The following is an 18824-nucleotide window of genomic DNA, read 5'->3' on the forward strand; positions in this document are numbered from 1 at the left end:
ACCAAGGCAGAATATTACTTCCATAGTTGTCAAATTTCGGATTTGAAAATAAGGGACCAGCAGCCTCACCTGACAGTCTATGGGATATCTAACAATCCGTGATAGCAGTAGGAAGTAGCGGGAAACGGTGCTGGAATAAGGGAATTTCCCGCAAAAAAATGGAAGGTTGACAGCTATGATTACTTCCCTTAATCTGGACACTAGAATAGCATTAGCTTTTTCTGCCACTGCATCATACTATTGACGCATGTTACGTTTGCCCTCATATTAGTTTGGCCCTCATATTAGTTTGGTCCTTTACACATGTACTTGATGTCAAGACAGGTGTCCCCCCATCCTATATTTGCATATATGATCATTCCCACTTTAAGGAATAATCTGATTATCCACATTCTAAAACTGCTGTTTATCCCCCATCCAGGCCACTTAAGAGACATTGAAGGTCATATTCCAGCCAGACAAAACACTCAAGGAAGGTGCGGCGCAAACAGGTGAGGATTGTGTCCTGGGAAGAAAGGGTGTGTGTATTGCTAAGGGAGCATCCTGTGGGCCAGTTAGAGAAGTATGGAGGGCCACATTGGGTCCCTAGACCTGAGATTGTCCACTTCAAATACATGATGACAGTGACAAAATAAAATATTTTAAACACCACAGAATAACTGCACTTGCATTTGCATGTGTGTGTTAGCACCTGCGAGTGGGAAGGGGGAGGATTGCTAGTCCAGATCAGACCCATTGCAGGTACAAGTTGGGGGAGGAAAATCCTCCACTTAAGGGCAAACTGTGTGACTATCATAACATGCAGTTTGGCCGTTAGTTGGATTGAATGTCCTGTTTTCACATGAGTTATAACAGGAATAGCCTCATATGAGCAGTAACTCCCAATCAGCAGTCACCTAGGATAAATCAGGTGCTGATGCTACTTTTCAGTGGCAGGGAGGTTATAGAATAACTACTGAGGAAAAAACACTTTCGTTTCTCTCTCACACACCCCTTTTATTATTATTATTTTCAACACGAGACGAGAGCACAGAAAGTCATCACAGAGATGCTTATACAATAGTGGTAAACACAATTCTACACATGAATATGAATACTAAATCAACACATAATTTAGAGCTGTATTTCTTTTTTAGGTACGGGTGCTACTTCAGGTTTCGGAATAACTGTCCTGAAAATGCACTTCGTTTATAATATTATTTCACTTGCAGAATATACTCCTACATAGTGGAGAAGTGCCAGAGGTTCATTTGGTTCCATATGTATGGTTCATATTTCTGAAAAAGGGGACGACAACTTGGCAGGACCTCATGTAAGACAAGATAAGTTTTGAAGACGCACACATATTTTTAGAGCGTTCAAGCTATTTTAAAAAGCCTGAGGCTACGTTATTATTATTATTAGAACAACAAAAAGAGAAAAATGGTGCTGCAGGATTTGGAAGACTAGTTACCTCACAGCCTATTATTATAAAAGTCTGCAAAAAATAATAAAACCCATAAAGGCTTGAGAGCTGCAATAACTTGACCTTTGCCTCAGAAGTTCCATAAGGATGATATTACAGGAAGTCCAGAAACAACAACAACAACATATAATTTAGCCAACATACTGATGTTAGTTCATTTCTGATATGAAACTATGTATTCCTACCCTATTCTTTTTTATAGACTTTTTTGGGGGGGGGGGAGTGAAACATGTATGTGGTTAAATGGGGAGAAAAGTTAAAAAGGGACACAATGAATATCTGTTCTCAAACAGACAAAAACAACAGTGATTTTTCAGTGAGCTCCATTACACACACACACACCAATTCTCAACTGTAGCAAGAAAAAAACCATAGACAATTACTGTATTCAGTGGTAAAGACCTAGATACTATATACATCCTGTTCTTAAGGAAATAATAATTTTGATGTATGCAGCCTCCACATGCAGACTTAAGTAGGAGGATAAAAAGTAGCAATCATATACATGTTCTACTCACTCAGGCTAAATTATATCCTGCTAGTGGGGAATACCTACCACTGCCTGGGAATTTGTAGTACCCCAAAATTATGTTTTTTAAGTGAATAGTGTAATTTGTGAGTTTGGACCCCACCCCTCAAAATGGTGATGTTATGGCAATTTCATGTTTTGGTCCACCATTTTGATTTAATTTGTTGCCTGGCACCAAACATTGATGGAGACTACTGCTCACACCTTTCATGCCCAAGTTTGGTGACAATATCTAGAGAAACAATCAAACCCAAGGCAAAAAGTCAGTCATGTCTGAATTATATTTCAGTCCCCCATCTTGATTCAAAATGGTGTCCAGTTTCCAAATGTTGATGATTGCTAGCCCCATCTCAGGAAACCTTGTGCTGAGTTTGGCAATGATAAGCATCCAAACCAACAGAGAACAGTTGGACAGACAGACAAACCATTTCCCCAAAAATATAGTAGATGCTTAATGTGTAGTAATCAGTTTTGTTTCCAGATCTTTTAAAATTGCAGGGCTGGAGAGATTGTTATGACCAGTGGGAACTTTTTGTTTCTTAGGTTTTTAGAAAACAACTTCAATTTCTGTGAAATATGAAGGTGGCTTTCTTGCAAGACCATGCATGCAATTATAATATGTAACTTGAAGTTTCATTTATGTGTATCATTGTGAACTATGTCGCTAAGAAATAGCTGATTTTTTAAATTGAATATCCTGTTCTCTGGATGAAGGGCTGCCCGGAGTAATCTATCAAGTCTATTGATAACATCTGAAATCTCTATCAGTTTTGCCAGTGTTTGAATGCTTCCATAAAGAAGGAAGTGCATTGTTTTGCATCAAACAGCCTGAGGGACACTAGGCCATCAAAAGACATTACCTTTTCCAATGCAATTCAATTTGTTGTTTTTTGTCTTCTCAAGGCACTCGGCTTTTGTTCATTTTTTTACAAATTAAAAACATTTTACATTTTTAAGAAAATGAAATTATTTGTTGGTTCCATATGTCCCCAGCTGTGATCTCTAACTGTTTTTGTACCCCCAAGACACCTCCCCCAAATCTGTCCTTTAATTTTTCTAAATTTATATTATTATTATTATCTTAATCAGGCATGGCCACACTTGGCCCTCCAGCTGTTTTGGGACTACAATTCCCATCATCCCTCACCACTGGTCTCTTGTTAGCTAGGGATGATGGGAGTTGTAGTCCCAAAACAGCTGGAGGGCCAAGTTTGGTCATGCCTGTCTTAAGTGAATTTAATAATGAATGATTAAAAATGATTTAAAATAATGTATAATAGATGATGGGAGAGAGTTTTGGAAGTCAGCTTTGAATTCTCAACATACCATTTTTTACAGTTTGGTCCCACTTATTTTTAACACATGTCCCCAGGCAGATTGACTATGATTCAATGCAGCCCTCAAAACCCCCAGAAGGTTAGCTATTCCTTCTACAGTGGTACCTCAGGTTAAGTACTTAATTCGTTCTGGAGGTCCGTTCTTAACCTGAAGCACCACTTTAGCTAATGGGGCCTCCTGCTGCTGCCATACCGCCGAAACACGATTTCTGTTCTCATCCTGAAGCAAAGTTCTTAACCTGAGGTACTATTTTTGGGTTAGCGGAGTCTGTAACCTGAAGCGTCTGTATCCTGAGGTACCACTGTATGTCCCAGGACCAGATATTTCAGAGGTCATCTCCTCCCATATGAGTCCTCTGGTGTGCTTGGGTAAATTTATCAGACCCTTCTCCAAGGGCCTCAGCCTTTGAAAGCAAAGCTGAAAGCTATGAGAGGCAGGACCTCCTCAGTTGTGACATCCACTCTGGGGAACTTCTTCCATCAGGAGGAACGTCAGCGACATTCACTGATGGCTTTTAAGTGTTTTGAAGAAGGCCTTTATTTATAGCTATTTCAAACGCCCTTACAATCTAATACTGCAGCAGCAATTGTTTTATTATTGTGTTTATAATGTTACTGCTTTATAGTTTTGAATGATAGCTGCCTTTGAGGGCCTGATACACGCCAGACATTGGGGTCTAGTACAAATGAAGTTTAAAACCCAAATTTCTGTATGTATTCCTTATTTTACTCTAATGGTAGTTTGTTTCATTGAAAAGCACGTTCCTAGATATTACCTGGTAATTGTAACTCACTATCTCATTTATGGAATTGTCCTATGTAATTATTTGCATTTTAGGGAAGATTATGTTGCTGCAATGATATGTTGGTCTGTTATGGTCCTTTGCTTCTGGTTTTGTGTGCAATATATTTCTCTTTAATAGTTGTAATAGTAATAATAAAGTTGTCATACTCAACCTGTAATGGACCACTTCACATTGTTGGAACTGTTCTTTTATTACAACTGTTTGTAACTTTATGAGGCTTTAATAAATGTGATCCATTGCAATAATAAAGCTTTTGAACAGCTGCTACAACTCGCTGTTTCCTAACCCCAACCTTGAAAGATACTGTGACATTGATAATTAAGATTCTTCAACAATAGAATTTCAGACAATCAAATGTATTGCTACGGGTAGGATACCATACAGCTAAGATAACCAATGAGAATCAATTTTATATAAATCTATAAATATTTGCTAGGATTTATGGCCCCACCAAAACAAATATGAAGTCCATTTGGTATACAACATATTATAAACATAATGCTCCTAATGAATAGGTTGTCCATTTTTTTACATGATGCTGTAGTACAGGCTTCCTCAACCTCAGCCCTCCAGATGTTTTGAGACTACAATTTCCATCATCCCTGACCACTGGTCCTGCTAGCTAGGGATCATGGGAGTTGTAGGCCAAAAATATCTGTAGGGCCAAGGTTGAGGAAGCCTGCCGTAGTGATTAATGTATCCTTTGACCTGATTCAGTGATATAACATACGTAGGAGCTCTTAAGGTTCCCGCTTGCAGCGATTTCCCATTCATTTCAGTGGAGCAAATGGATCTTTTATTCTATTGAAATGAGCAAGACAACCGTATTGGAATATGGTTAAATGGTATTCATACGAATACCCCACAAGCAAATCAGGATGAATGCAGAACAAATGATCATTGTCATATAATGGCGCTGTAAGCAAATCAGAACAAATAATGCAGACGGGATATAATCTCGCCTCCGCACTTTGGGCTGGCAAATCAAGATGGATGCTCATTAGCTATGTCCCCTGGGGGATCCCTCAATCCATTCAATACCAGCTTGTTCATTTGCCTTCATGCGAATCCTCCTCACCTATGGCTACCAGACTAGTACTTACATACCATCATCTTCTTCTTTGGCGATCACTCGTAGCTGAGTAAGATGGTCTTCCATAAACACGGTTTTAACAATGAGTCCATAAGTGACTGTGGAGGCCAATTCTGGATCCACACGTCCTTCCACAGTGGGGACATTGGTTTCTGGGTGGGAGTTGATCATGGTGTGGATTTGCCAAGCATGCCTTCCTCTTAGCATGTTTCTCCCCTACGTCCTGAATTCGGGTGTCTTCAAAGCCCATGACATCTTTGGTAAAGGTTGTTCTCCAACTGGAGCGCTTGCAGGCCAGTGTTTCCCAGTTGTCAGTGTTAATACTACATTTTTTTAGATTTGCCTTGAGACAGTCTTTAAACCTCTTTTGTTGTCCACCAGCATTACGCTTTCCATTTTTAAGTTTGGAATAGAGTAGTTGCTTTGGAAGATGATCATCAGGCATCCGCACAACATGACCAGTCCAACAAAGTTGATGTTGAATATAAGGTTGCTTCAACACCATGTCCTGAGTGAGAATTTCTTTGCTGCCTTTGCTATATTTTGCTTTCTCTACAGAAATTACAGTTTGCATACCTAGTCCCAAAATGGCTGTATCTGGATGTGGCAGAACACCCTCCACCAATTAGACAACAGGCTTGGTGACCAGGTGTGATGTTTCTAAACCATCACCCCAGCCCTGTTGTGGCGCAAATAGAGACACTTGCACTTTTATAGTACCGCAGCAGGCCTCAAAAAGGAAGGAGAACCTCTTTGTTACAGTTCTTAGTGGATGGCCAGCCGCACTGCTGTTGAGAGCTATGAGATCTCTCGGAATGAATGGCTCAGTAAGAGGCGATGATTGAGTTCAACTATCCTGACTAGCTTTGTTTGTGGATTATAATAATGTAATGCAGCTCAGTTCATATTTACTTACAGGTAAGGATCACTGAGTTCAGTGGTGTTCATTTCTAAGTAAGCCCACACAGATTTGCAGTTTGAGAATTAATTACATTGCAGTAGTAGTTTGCATATGTGCATGCTAAAATCGGCGTTGCAGGGTTGCACAAAGGAATGTTCGCATAGTTTCTAAACTCTAAGGGATGTGAAACAAAGGTTCATTTGCTTCATAAAAATGGTGTATATATAGAAAATATATGCTTATTTACTATTATACCAGTTATGGTGCTGTATACATAACACCGTTTACCATCTGCTACTAGGAATATGGCACATTTTATCTGTGTCTGAAGGAAAACACAGATTTTTCCTTGTAGAATATGTTTTTTATGTCTTTGAGGTTTGGGTAAAGAAAAGTAGGCTACTTATTAAACATTGTTTGTTAAACATAACAGTAGGTAGGTTTCGAGACTCAGCAAGAGGGACGGGAAAAAGGACTCCTAGCATCAGAATTGTTGACGATATCTTAGATTCTTCTTTCCAAATAGCTCTTCATTTCCTGCTGGTCTGCTACATATCTATTCATTATGACTCATTTCCCAAACACTCTAGCTTTAAAATAGAAACTGAATTCTTATTTTTCTATGGAGAAAAATAGTGCATGATGATTACCCAGAAGGACCATTAGAAACAGGAAGATGTAGCATATGACTGACACTGGGATGTGCTTGCATAGAAAACAGCCTCCCAGCCAAAACTAACAAACAAATATTAGTGTTTTGAATCAGTGACTTACAGTTTATATTTATTTTTGAGGAGGGCCAGTAGGGCAGCCATTGCTACTTTTTCTCATCAGTTACATTTTTTAAAAATATTGTATATTTATGTAATTTAAATATTGCCATTTGAGTATCAAGAGCAGCTGTGGAGCCAGGGACACATCTGTCGGGCTATTGCACCGATAACCATCTGGTGCTTGGTTCTGCTTGATTGAATTCCAGCTGGAGATTTAAAATTCATATCCACCCACGACAACTGAAATAGAGGGGGTACATATTATTCCACTGGAATCACCCCCACTGGGTTGTTTTTTTCATTGAGAAGCATTTTAATGTGAACAGAAAGCGCATCTCTGCTTGGATGAATATTTTCACTTATAGTTGATAAACCAACAGGAATAAAAAGCGCAGTAATCAAAAATGCTCTAGAATTTTTTGCTGATGGGGGAAAATGACATCCATTTTGGTGACTTCTGTGTATTGGGAATGAATCTGAGATTAAGCATCAGCCAAAATGTATTTTAAACTCAATGGCAATAAATCACAGTGAAACGAAAGCACCACAAAAACTGTAAAAACGATGACATGTACCAAAGCTATCCGTTTTCATAAAGGCTAATGGCATCTATAGCTCAATTATATCCGAATAGTGAGATATAAGCCTGATTTGCACCCAAAAGATATACATATATCTAGCTCCGAAGGCACCCTGAGTGGCATACACCAACATGGGGATAGTAGCATCTGGTATGAGCTCATTGTACTACTGAAAGAGAGTGATCATGCTACTGTGCTGCTTCACAGGTCAGATATCATTGTACAACAATGAAAACATATCTAAAACTTGGTGGGTTTGTCCAAACCGCTATGTGAAAAATATTTGCCTGTAGAAAAAGGATGCAGTGCATAGTGTTTGTTGGCTCTCTAGGAACTCATTTTTTTCATTGAAGGAAACTCCCATGGATCCAACCACAGGAGCCAACTCCAGGGGGCCGTGGGGGCTGGGCAACCACAAAGTCAATGAAAAAACCCAACAGGCAGCAGTAGTGCTACCCCCGAGAGGCTAGCAGTTCAGCTACACCTTCCACAGCCAGTCAGCGAGGCACCCTTTTCCGGGGGTGGTGGTGCTTGATATGGAGGCAGAGTCTCTCTGCCTCTGAGTCTAAGCCTCTCCCCCTGGAGAAGGGTGCCTTGCTGACTGTGGAGAGGAGGAGGAAGAGGAGTCGCTGCTGGCCACCGCAACACGGATGTGTGACGTCACACACCTGCATGTCTGCACTGAGGTGTTGGGTGCCCACAATCCTGAGGACAAGATGACTCCACTGGATCCAACCCATAGTATTTTGACCTGAAGGACAACACATAATTCTTTGGTCTTTATTGAAGCAGAAGAGGCATAGGCAAAGTTGGCCCTCCAGATGTTTAGGGACTACAACTTCCATCATTCCTGACCACTGGTCCTGTTAGCTAGGGATGATGGAAGTTGTAGTCCCCAAACATCTGGAGGGCCAACTTTGCCTCTGCCTAGTGTAGATGACCAAGAGCAGTTATCCAGGAAGGTTTGGGAGCTGGTACTCAGTAAAGGATAATCATAGGATCCTAGGTGAGTAATTAGTTTATATATATATATATATATGTGTGTGTGTGTGTGTGTGTGTGTGTGTGTGTGTCTGTGTGTCTGTGTGCGTATTCCTAATATCCGGCTTTAGATGCCTGGTTTGCTCCAATATACGGATATATCTATCTATCTCCCTATATTGGAAAAAACCAGGCATCTGAAGCTGGATATTAGGAATAGGAGAAGGACTAAGGTTGCAACCCTGTGCACACTTTCTTGGGAATAAGTCCACTGCACTCAGCGGAAATGACTCCTGAAATACAGCAGTCAGCAGGACAAGGCAGGGCAGTGGCACTTACCTGGCCTCCCACCACCAGTGTCACTTGGGCTTACTGGGAGGGCAAGGTCAGCAGCAAGGCTAGTGCAATGCAAAAACACTGTTGGGAGTGCTGGGTTGACTCCACTGTTGCATTTCTACTGGACCAACCAAACCCTCTCCCTCACAGGGGTGCCAGTGATGGGAGGACATGTAAGTGGTGCTGCCTTATCCTGCTGACCACTACTGCTCCTGAATGAATATCCTTAGAACTGTTGACATGAACTAGCCCTACTCAGGTGGTCAATTTCCTCACACAATTAGAATTGCATAGGGAGAGCTGAGATGTGCTGGTTAGCCACATATCCCTCTGTGGCATCCTATGACACTTCATACATTGGAGGGCTGATTTCCCACAATGTGGTGAAAATTCACTATAACGACTGTGGAGGATGTGACCATTTCTCAGCATTACTTGTAGATGAAATGGAAATGGGCCAAGTTTTCTTTCTAATGTGCTGACATTAGAATATGTGCTGTTTGCTGCAGCTACTGCAGAATGCAATGGCTAGACTGATGGGGACAGACAGTTGACCGCATGTCACACTTTTGCTAAAACATCTGCACTGATTGCCCATATGGTACCAGGTCAGATTCAGCGTTCTTACATTAATATGCAAAGCTCTGCACAACTTGGGTCACTAAGGACCACTCGAGCCCTGAAATCCCAGCTCAATCACTGCAATCATCCAGAGGAATGTTGTTGGTTTCCCCCCATGTCTCAGAAGCCTGAGATTTGGCAGGTGTCTTTGCTTCTAATTTTCAGACACCTCTCAAAGTCAGTGGCAAATGGTGTGATGCGGCTGTGCCACTCAGCTGACCTCTGTGTAGCTGAGTCATGGCACCAGGATGGAGAGGGGGACAAGTACAGCGACTGTGAGACACATTTGCCTCATACCAACCTTGCCATCTCTGTACCCCTCCATCCTAATATTTTACAGTGACTCAGCCTGATAGAGGTCAGAATAGTGGCACAGCACAATCACACTGTCCAGTGCTGCTTAAAGACCCTTTTATGCCAACAGACCTTATTTGGTTGTTTGCATTTTTATGATTCTCCTGCATTGTTTCATTGTACCTGTATATATTGCTGTATGCTGCCATGAAATTTTGTAGGCACAGGCAGTTTATACATATATTTAGAAACAAATAAATAAGCCACAATGTATTTAATGTATTTATTTACAAAATGCACCAATACCAATATTTTAAGAATATCTAAGTGGTGTTTTATCAGGAGTTTTATCAAGTCAAAGCGTATAAGATAATAGTAAGAGCATATGAAAAACAATATAAAATATTACCTTGCTGTTTCATAAAACTGGCAGGAGGCATACCTGGGATCACACTGCTGGGAAGGCTTGTCTAAATAAAAATGCCTTCGATTGAAGTTGAAACCAAGTAAGTATATAACTAAGAATATTAAATTTATTCATATTGTAGCAAAATATAACATTTTGCTCAGCTCTATATAAAATGAATTGGATTCCTATATATGCATGCACACCCACACACCAGCATACTATAGCATTAAAGGTACTGATTTAAAGTTCAAGGATCTTTATAAAACTTGCAATAATTTATAAGAACATAATATGATATTTTATAATTTAATGAAATAATTTACATGAAATTGATTTGTTACTCTCTCTGTGTGTGACAAACTCATGGAAAGTTAGATGGCTGCTCATGCTTCTTAAGCTAGATTTCTGCTTTCCTAAATGTTATTAAACTGGTTGTGTAGAAAATTGTGCATCTTTTGATTCAAAAGCAACAGTGCTTCTGTTCCAAAGCAATTTTTGTACTTTATAACATTGTTTTTCCATTCAGCTTGACCCAGTGTCGGTTTGGAATGAACAGTTTGTCGAAATGTCTTCATTACTGCAATATTACATTGGTGGATTGAGCCCCTACTGCAATTGTTAGGTGAACTTTTAATTCCTTGGTGGTCCTGATATATCTGCCCATTAATTATGATTAGGCTAGGCCTGTAGTACATTTTCAACTTTACAGTGGTTATTGATTTGTTCTTTTGGAAAAATCAAGGTTTAAAGCTACCTGTATAAGTGTTTTTTGTTAAAGTTGTACAGTTGCTGAGTATTCCATATTTCAATTCCCCAGAAATTTCCATCCCCCAATTGTGTAGAAACAGTAATGCAAAGATGTATAGTGGCACAGTCCTCGGCACCTCCATTCTGCATCTGGTTAACTACACATATCTGAAGATCCTGAAAGCTGAAAATGGCCCCAAATGTGCGAGCTCATGCAACAAGAGAACACTTTCAATGCACCAACATAGCCATTTTCTGGAGCCGCAAATCCATTTTGCCAAACATAATAGGAGAGAAGACGTTCAATGCATAACCAAAGTAACAAAAAACAAACATTAACATATAAAAACACTGCATCCTAAGAAAACTCCATGTAAGTGTTACAGATCTTATGTAAAGTACAGTGGTACCTGGGTTACAGATGCTTCAGGTTACAGACTCCACTCACCCATAAATAGCACCTTGGGTTAAGAACTTTGCTTCAGGACGAGAACAGAAATTGCACGGCAGTGGAGCGCGGCAGCGGGAGGCCCCATTAGCTAAAGTGGTACCTCAGGTTAAGAACAGTTTCAGGTTAAGAACAGACCTCCAGAACGAATTAAGTTCTTAACCCGAGGTACCACTGTACCAGAAATTTCAACTGCTATTCAGTAATGCAATGCTTTATCTTCATGGTAATTGAAGAGAAGGCTAAAAAATCATTGTCATCCTAAGCATTCCATCTCTCTATCATGAAAATGGGGAAAGAAGGCCACCCTTTATATTTCAATAGCATTTTGAGCTTAGACAAGGTTCGAATGTGGTTCACTATTTGTTAAAGAGCCACAGGTTCATTTGTTAAAGAGCCACAGTCTTCTTACTTGGCTGCAGGTACTTGCTTGCAGAGAGCAAGAAGCCATGGTGAGAATTAGCCTGGATATACAGATTTGAGTGATGACCTAAAACTCAACCATTTGCCCATGCGGCCCTTTGCCAGTCTTGGGGCAACAGCAAATGCCTGATCTCGTCATCCTTTAAAGCTGGCCCCGTCTAATATATCTGTGGCAGAAGGTTAAGGAAAGGAGACAAAAATTGCCAAGGAGACTCGATTACTGTGAGAAATAGATGTAGCCTTTAAAGTTTGTGTTGTGCTTTGACAAATGGGTGAGACAAACCATCTGATGTCATAATGACACCAGGCGGCTGACAGGTTGGTTGTTGTGCCCACCAGTTAAAGTTATCCCGACGGGTGGAAACAGGTAATGAACAGGTCTACTGGGCCAAGATGTTTTTCTGACCCTTTTTAAACTGGGAAAGGGGGAAACTGAGCATTGCTGGGGTTCTTTAGAGTGGATTTATTGAGACAGGAGTTGCATTCCTGATGTTCAAAATTGGCAGCTGAATTTGGACTAAAGGCTGAATGGTACATTCTAGCTATGAGAGACAGGAAAGATGGAAGGAGAAGGGGGACTGAGGGCCTGCAATGCAGAGCAGCCTTACAGCAACATCACATCATCATGGCATCTGGACAACAGTTTGACACAGTGCAGGACTCTGATTTAAAGCATTGCTACATTGCATTGGAAGGGCTATAGGATTATATAAATTCACAGCATAAATTAAAAGTAAATTTGATGAAGGAAAAGAAATCATTTTTCTAAATATGCTCACCTTGTTTCAAGCTCTCATCCCAGACCATAAGACCTGTGGCTTGCACTTGGATGTCTGTCATTAATATTGTCCTTCCTGTCTGAGATAAAGCCCTTGGTTTGGGGCTCCAGGTCCCAGGAAGTGCTCCATGAGGTCCAAAGCATGGTGAGCAGCTTTAGATATCTTTTGAGATATTTCTTTGTTGGTTCACCAAAAATAGGCATTGTGGATGGTGCATGCAAGTGATAGTAACAAGCAATCCCTATAGCTTGTTTTCCTTTTCAGCCTGATCTATATTTATTGAACTACATTGATCTCATTCATACATTTCACTAGCCTTATAAGTCTGTGAAAGAAATGAGGCAGAAAATCCTGTTAAATAGATGATACTTAATGGGGTGATCAAAGCACCTCAGAATTTAGCAGTTTTCTTTTCTGCACAGGTGTTCATTGCTGTTTCATCCAGCTGAAGTAAGATTTGAACGAGACTTGATGATTCGATTTGTATGAAGTCATATGACTGCTGTTTTCCTCCCCCATGTAGAAACGAGGCTGTTCTTAAAACTGGAATGCTGAGAAGAATGAGCAACAGTTACCTCATCAGCTATTGTCCAGACTGTGTGTTGTCACAATCCTAATTGATTTCTAGAAGGTCTCAAGGCAGCACTTTCATGCCACAACAAAAATAAACACACATGCACTGTAAAGCCATGTGTTTAAAGCAGAATAACTTATACAGAGCATTTGCAAAGCTATAACTAGTCCATTCCTCTCTGTGAGCAGCAACCACACTGTCTGGCTGTGCGAGATCATTGTTGAAGCATGGCTCTATGGACTAGATTTTCTCAAAATACTGTGTTCTTTCTAGAGATGACTGGCATACTTCTGTATTAACTGGTAGCTTCTCTGTTTTTAAAAGACCCCCTCCTAGATCAGGCCAAAGCCAAACAGGTACTTACGGAAAGCCCACAAGCAGGACATGAGGCCAATAACCCTTTCCTGCTGTTATTCCCTATCAAATGTCACTCAGAGGTATGCAATCTCTGATCCTATAGGTAGTATGCAGCCATCATGACTAGTGGCCATTGGCAGCCTTGTCCTCCATGAATTTCTCCCATTGTCTTTAAACCCGTCTAACTTAGTGGCCACCATCACCACGTCTTGTGTTAGTGAATTCCATTGTTTATCTGTGAACACACAGATAATCTTCACACAACAGTGTGAAGAAGCAATTCCTTTTGTCTGTCTCGAATCTCCTTCATTCAGCTTCATTGAATCGCTCCACAAATATTATGAGAGAGGGAGAAAAACAAACCAAAACACCATAACTCATAAGAAAAAGCTGGATAGATATGGATTTTGGCTACTGTCCTGTGTATATCATGCCCCCAAACACTGGTGGGAATAAAACACAGTTTTATTTGGTCTTCTCTGTACTTTCCACAACATGGTTTGTGAGATGCAGTGACCAAAACTTTATAAGTATGTCAGTTGTGCTACACTAAAGATTTGTATAAATGTATTATGATATTGGCAGTTTTATTTTCAATTCCTTTCCTAATGATCCTTAGCATTGAATTTCACCTGTTCACAGCTGCTGCACATTGGCTTGACATTTTCATTGAGTTATCCACTATGAGCCAAAGATTCCTTTTCCTGCTCAGATACCACCAGTGTATATGTGAAGTTAAGATTCTTCTTATTATTTTTGCCTCAATGTGCATCACTTTACATTTGTCATTTTAATGCCCTTTCACCCAGTTTGGAGAGATCCTTTTGGAACTGCTCACAATCCCCATTTTTGTTTTTACCATTCAGAATCTCAATGCTTACCCCTAACTCCAGATCATTTATGAACAAGCTCAAAAGCACAGAATCAATATAGGTCCTATTTTCCTGTTATTGGTCCAGGGAGCAGGAGTGTAGTTACGACAGAAATCAACAGCTTCATGGGTGATAAAGTTGTCTGCACACATTTAAGTGGGTCTCATACAGACATGTAATTGGGCTTTGTGTGAGACAAAAAAAGAGTCTTCAAATGTTGAATAGCTTTCCTTTGCAAAACAATTTTATTTTGCTTGTGAATGAAACTGGTGATTTTACCACACCTTGATTAAAGTGTAGAAAAATATATTGTATTGCCAGATAAAAAAAATCTATAGGATGTCCCTGCCCATAAACAGTTAGCATATGACCATTCGCGTTTAAAAATCAGCTTTTTTGGTTTCAACAAATCTCTATTTTTTTACCCTTTGCTCTATGAGTTTGTGTGTGAGAGAGATAGACAGACAGAGAGAGTGAGCACATTTGTGATTTCCCTTAGGGAGATTGATTAAGAATTGATAACGTCCCGCTGACATTGCTGTCTAGACTTGATTGGGTAATTTAGTTGCTGCTATCTTTTGTTGTATACAATTGTGGGTAATGAAGCCTTCGTTGCAGGCTTCTTAGAATCTCAAATTGCTGTATATTTGACTTAGCATTGTGAACAAAACAGATCAGAAGGAAAAGATATAGACAGCACAATTGAAAAGTTGGCACAGATATTAGAAATGATCCTTTAACATTATTTCACTACAGATTCAATAGGGGCATCTGGTTCCGCTTTATCTTGTGCAGACTAGCTTGTGAGGCCTCAAAATTACATCAGTTGTGGAAAAGATGAACCTCGGTGCTTAATAATTTTGTTAACATGGTACCTGAAGGTTTTTCTGTTCTTTCTTCTTGTTTTTGCCTTTTCCATATCTCAGTGAAATGCTGGATTCTGTATCTGTGTTGAATACAGGAGCAAACTTTAATTGAGGGCTTTTCTTTGGGGATCATGTGCATTCGAGGAGAAAAACTCCTATTATCAGCTTAGAGATATAGCAAGTTTGAGACTTTCATCTTGCAGAGATACCAAAATGTTAATTTGTGCTTTTGTGACACCAGGCTTGGATTACTGTAATTCTCTGCTTGCAGGTCTCGTTCAGCCCTCTCTTCAGAAAACAATAACATCTGAAATAATTCCACCACTGTGATTTTAAACATGCACAATAGCTGGTCATCATATGGTTCAGCACTGAGATTGCTGCACTGGCTACCAATTAGATACCAGATCGATTTTAAGACCCGGGGGGATGCGTTTTAAAACTCCACATGTATCCAAATGAGTTTTTGGTTCCCTATTGCCAAGCCCAATTTTTACTCAAGTGTGTAAAATGGTGGGCTTTTCATTTGTTCAGAGCTATGATTATAAATCTCTGCACTGCTTAGCTTTCCCCTGCAGCTGTGGGATGCCCTTTGCCAGCAGAGATGCAGAATGTCAGGGCTGTCATTGACTCGAGGTCAGGGCTAAAGCAGGTCATTGTTTAACTTTGCTTTTGCTCGCTAGCCGATCAAGCTGTGTCAGGATATATTTAATGTAATTTTGCATCACTCCTCTTTGTGTGTGTGGGGGGGAGGGGGAAGGCGTGTGCGAGCATGTGCTTTGGAACCTTTCCAATGCCATAGCCCATTGCTCCCTTAGAAAGGATTTGCAAGTCACTTTTCTGCATTTTGTGGGGTGTTGGAGCAATATGGCGCTGTATGCAAACAGACCTATTTATAAGAACAGCTCATACCTAATAAGAACAGCTGCTAACACGTCGGGCATGCAAGGAGACGATATATAACTAGTGGGAAAAGCCAGATGTGCATTAGAAAGCAATAGTTATCAAGGTGAGACGAACTCAAAGACCTTGTGTGTGTGTGTGTGTGTATGTGTGTGTGAGAGAGAGAGAGCGAGAGAGAGAGCAAGAGAGAGAGAGAGTGAGAGCGCACAATTATGAATGGAAGCTCATTGCTTCTCCCAGATCCCTCTCAATGGGTTACTTGATTGGGCCAGAGGTCAGATTCCCAAGGTATCCAATGCAAATCAGAGTTGCACTTCGTCAGGGTGGGAATCAAGCCGAGTCCCTCCCAGGGCATTAATATTGTCTTGATCTTCTTCCACAGTGAAGAAGAGTGACTGCTGCCAGGCACACCATCTGTCTTTTTTCTGTTATTACATTTGGTCCAGGTTGTACATTAAATTATCATATGGAAAATGAAACAGCCTACACGTTATGGCTAACTCCCAATGCTGCTGCAATGACAGGATACCAAACTGTACTCGTGGATCACCTCCACTCCAGTCATGTACGGTTCAAGCAACTGGTCCAAAGATGACATAACAGGAAGGACATCATAGGCTGCTTCATATGAGCTCTTGCATGTTCCACCCCCCCCTTCATATGAAACTTCCCTGGATATATGATTTTATTTTATTTTTTGACAGAGGAGACTGTGAATCAGAAATGTCCAAGTACACTTGGGCAGAGTGTCATGGAGGCACCAAAATATTGCCAGGCAAAAGTGTGTCCATGCACCGCCAGTCCATGGGAGACATTCTCTACTCAGTCATGTTTGTCTGAATGACCACCATGTTCTCTGGTCACAATCTTCCATTTGGTTCACAGACAGACTTGGGGAGAGACGAGGCTTCACCTGGAACACCTCTAGCCCCAGAACATCTAGACCAGAGGATGTGCCCTTATCAGACTCTTCCAGCTCACAGACACCCCTCCAATTCATCCCTCATTATCACCATGCTGCTGGAGCTAGTGGTTACAGAACAAGGCAATGGTCCAGAGGAGATGGAACTAACAGGAGGTTTGGGCTAGCCAGCCTTCAAGAGGCCTCAGGAGGCTTCAGCATGAAGCTGAGGAAACAGCTCTCACCGAGTCAGTGCCAAGCAGCACTGGTGGTTTCCCAGGTTACTCATAAGCTGGCTTTTGCCATGCCTGACCCTGGTTAGGATATGTGCTCCTCTAAGCGGGGATTCATTGTTAAGCTGAACCTAACAATTCATTGAAACATCAAATGCCACCAAGCTTTACTTGTGTGACTTGAGCATCGATTGCAGCTTGCAGAGTGTGTGGGTGTAGGAAGCTGACTTAGGACATGCATGTGGAGAAAGGGCATACAAGTTTTCCTTTCACACACTCCAATGTATATTTCTGTTCCTTTTAAAATAAAAATACCATTTCATTTATCTGATATGAGCACATTTGTGTGCTCACGATTGCATATGCTCCCTTAGTCTTTCCAGGGACATAATGAATTCCCTTGCTGTTGTTCCTTGCCATTTCATTCAGGATATATGGCTGTTGGCATTTGGAAGCATTCTGATATCCAATTAAATATATGTAATGTCCTTTTCTTAGGCAGAGGCGATTCTGTGGTTCACTGTCATTTATCTTGTTCTTGGGTTATTCAAGGGCAGCTGTAACGTTGAACTTGCACTGCAATCATGACAAAAAAAAGTTGTTATTGTCTGTCATTTTACCTCGGCAGCTATAGTTAGAGAAAACTTTAGGTATACATACAGGTATATGTTTAATAATCTATCATTAGTAGAACTGCAACTGTTCACAGCGTGCAGCCCATAAATACCTAGCATTGCTGGTGCTGTCCTCTGGTTGAAACTCTAAAAGCAGTCTTAAAGTGACCGACAATCCCCAATGCTTTAGGAAATCTGCTCCAGGCTGTCTGAGTTAGCATGGTTCTCATAAAACGCATTGACCCCTTTTGATTGCTTCGCCAACCTTTTGGTTTTAAAGGCATCTGCGCTCTGCAAACTGTGCTTGTTAGCAGCTTGGCCGATGCTCTCAGAAGATCAGGAGAGAAAAAGCATCCCCAAATTTGCTGATTGTGGTTTGTTTTAAAGAACCTTTGCTGTGCCCATCTCTCTCTGTCTTTTTATGCCATTTGCCTCTGACTTGAGAATGTGTCACAGGTAATTTCCACACCGGCACAATTTATCAGTCAATGAGTCTCTTTATTATAGTTAATGACCAGTAGTGACACAATTTAAAAGCTTGGTGAGATTTTATCCATAATACTAACTAAGGCTGCAGTCCCAACTCTACACACCTGGGATTAAGGCCTATTAAATTCAGTGCTACTTACTTCTGAGTAAGGATGGTTAGGGTTGCAGCTTAATTATGCTTGATCAGAGTGAAGGTGACACCCTCCGTAGTGCATCAGCAAAGAGGGGGTCGCAATCCCATGTTTGTTGAATAATTGGAATGAGAGGTCAGAGAGGAAAGAATTTACAGGGCAGACAGATGGGGCGAGGTACTTAACTCTTCCCTAACCCACCACTTTCCTTAGTGTAATCCCTTCCCCAAGTCATTTTGTATGGCCAAACTTATTTTGAGTCACAGCTGTGAAAAATTGAGAGGCAAAATGACCAGGGGGAAGGGATTGCATGGGGATAGTGGCAGAAAATGGATGTCTTGAAACATCCCTCCTGCATTTA

General features: G+C 40.8%; 1 long non-coding RNA gene across 2 annotated transcripts in view; it reads right to left on the reverse strand.

The window, feature by feature from the left end:
• Positions 1-18824, reverse strand: part of LOC309378289 — a 599747-nt gene that overhangs the window by 16831 nt on the left and 564092 nt on the right. The window lies entirely within an intron of this gene.

Source organism: Podarcis melisellensis (assembly GCF_964234715.1).
Source record: "Podarcis melisellensis genome assembly, chromosome: 9".
Lineage (NCBI taxonomy): Eukaryota > Metazoa > Chordata > Lepidosauria > Squamata > Lacertidae > Podarcis > Podarcis melisellensis.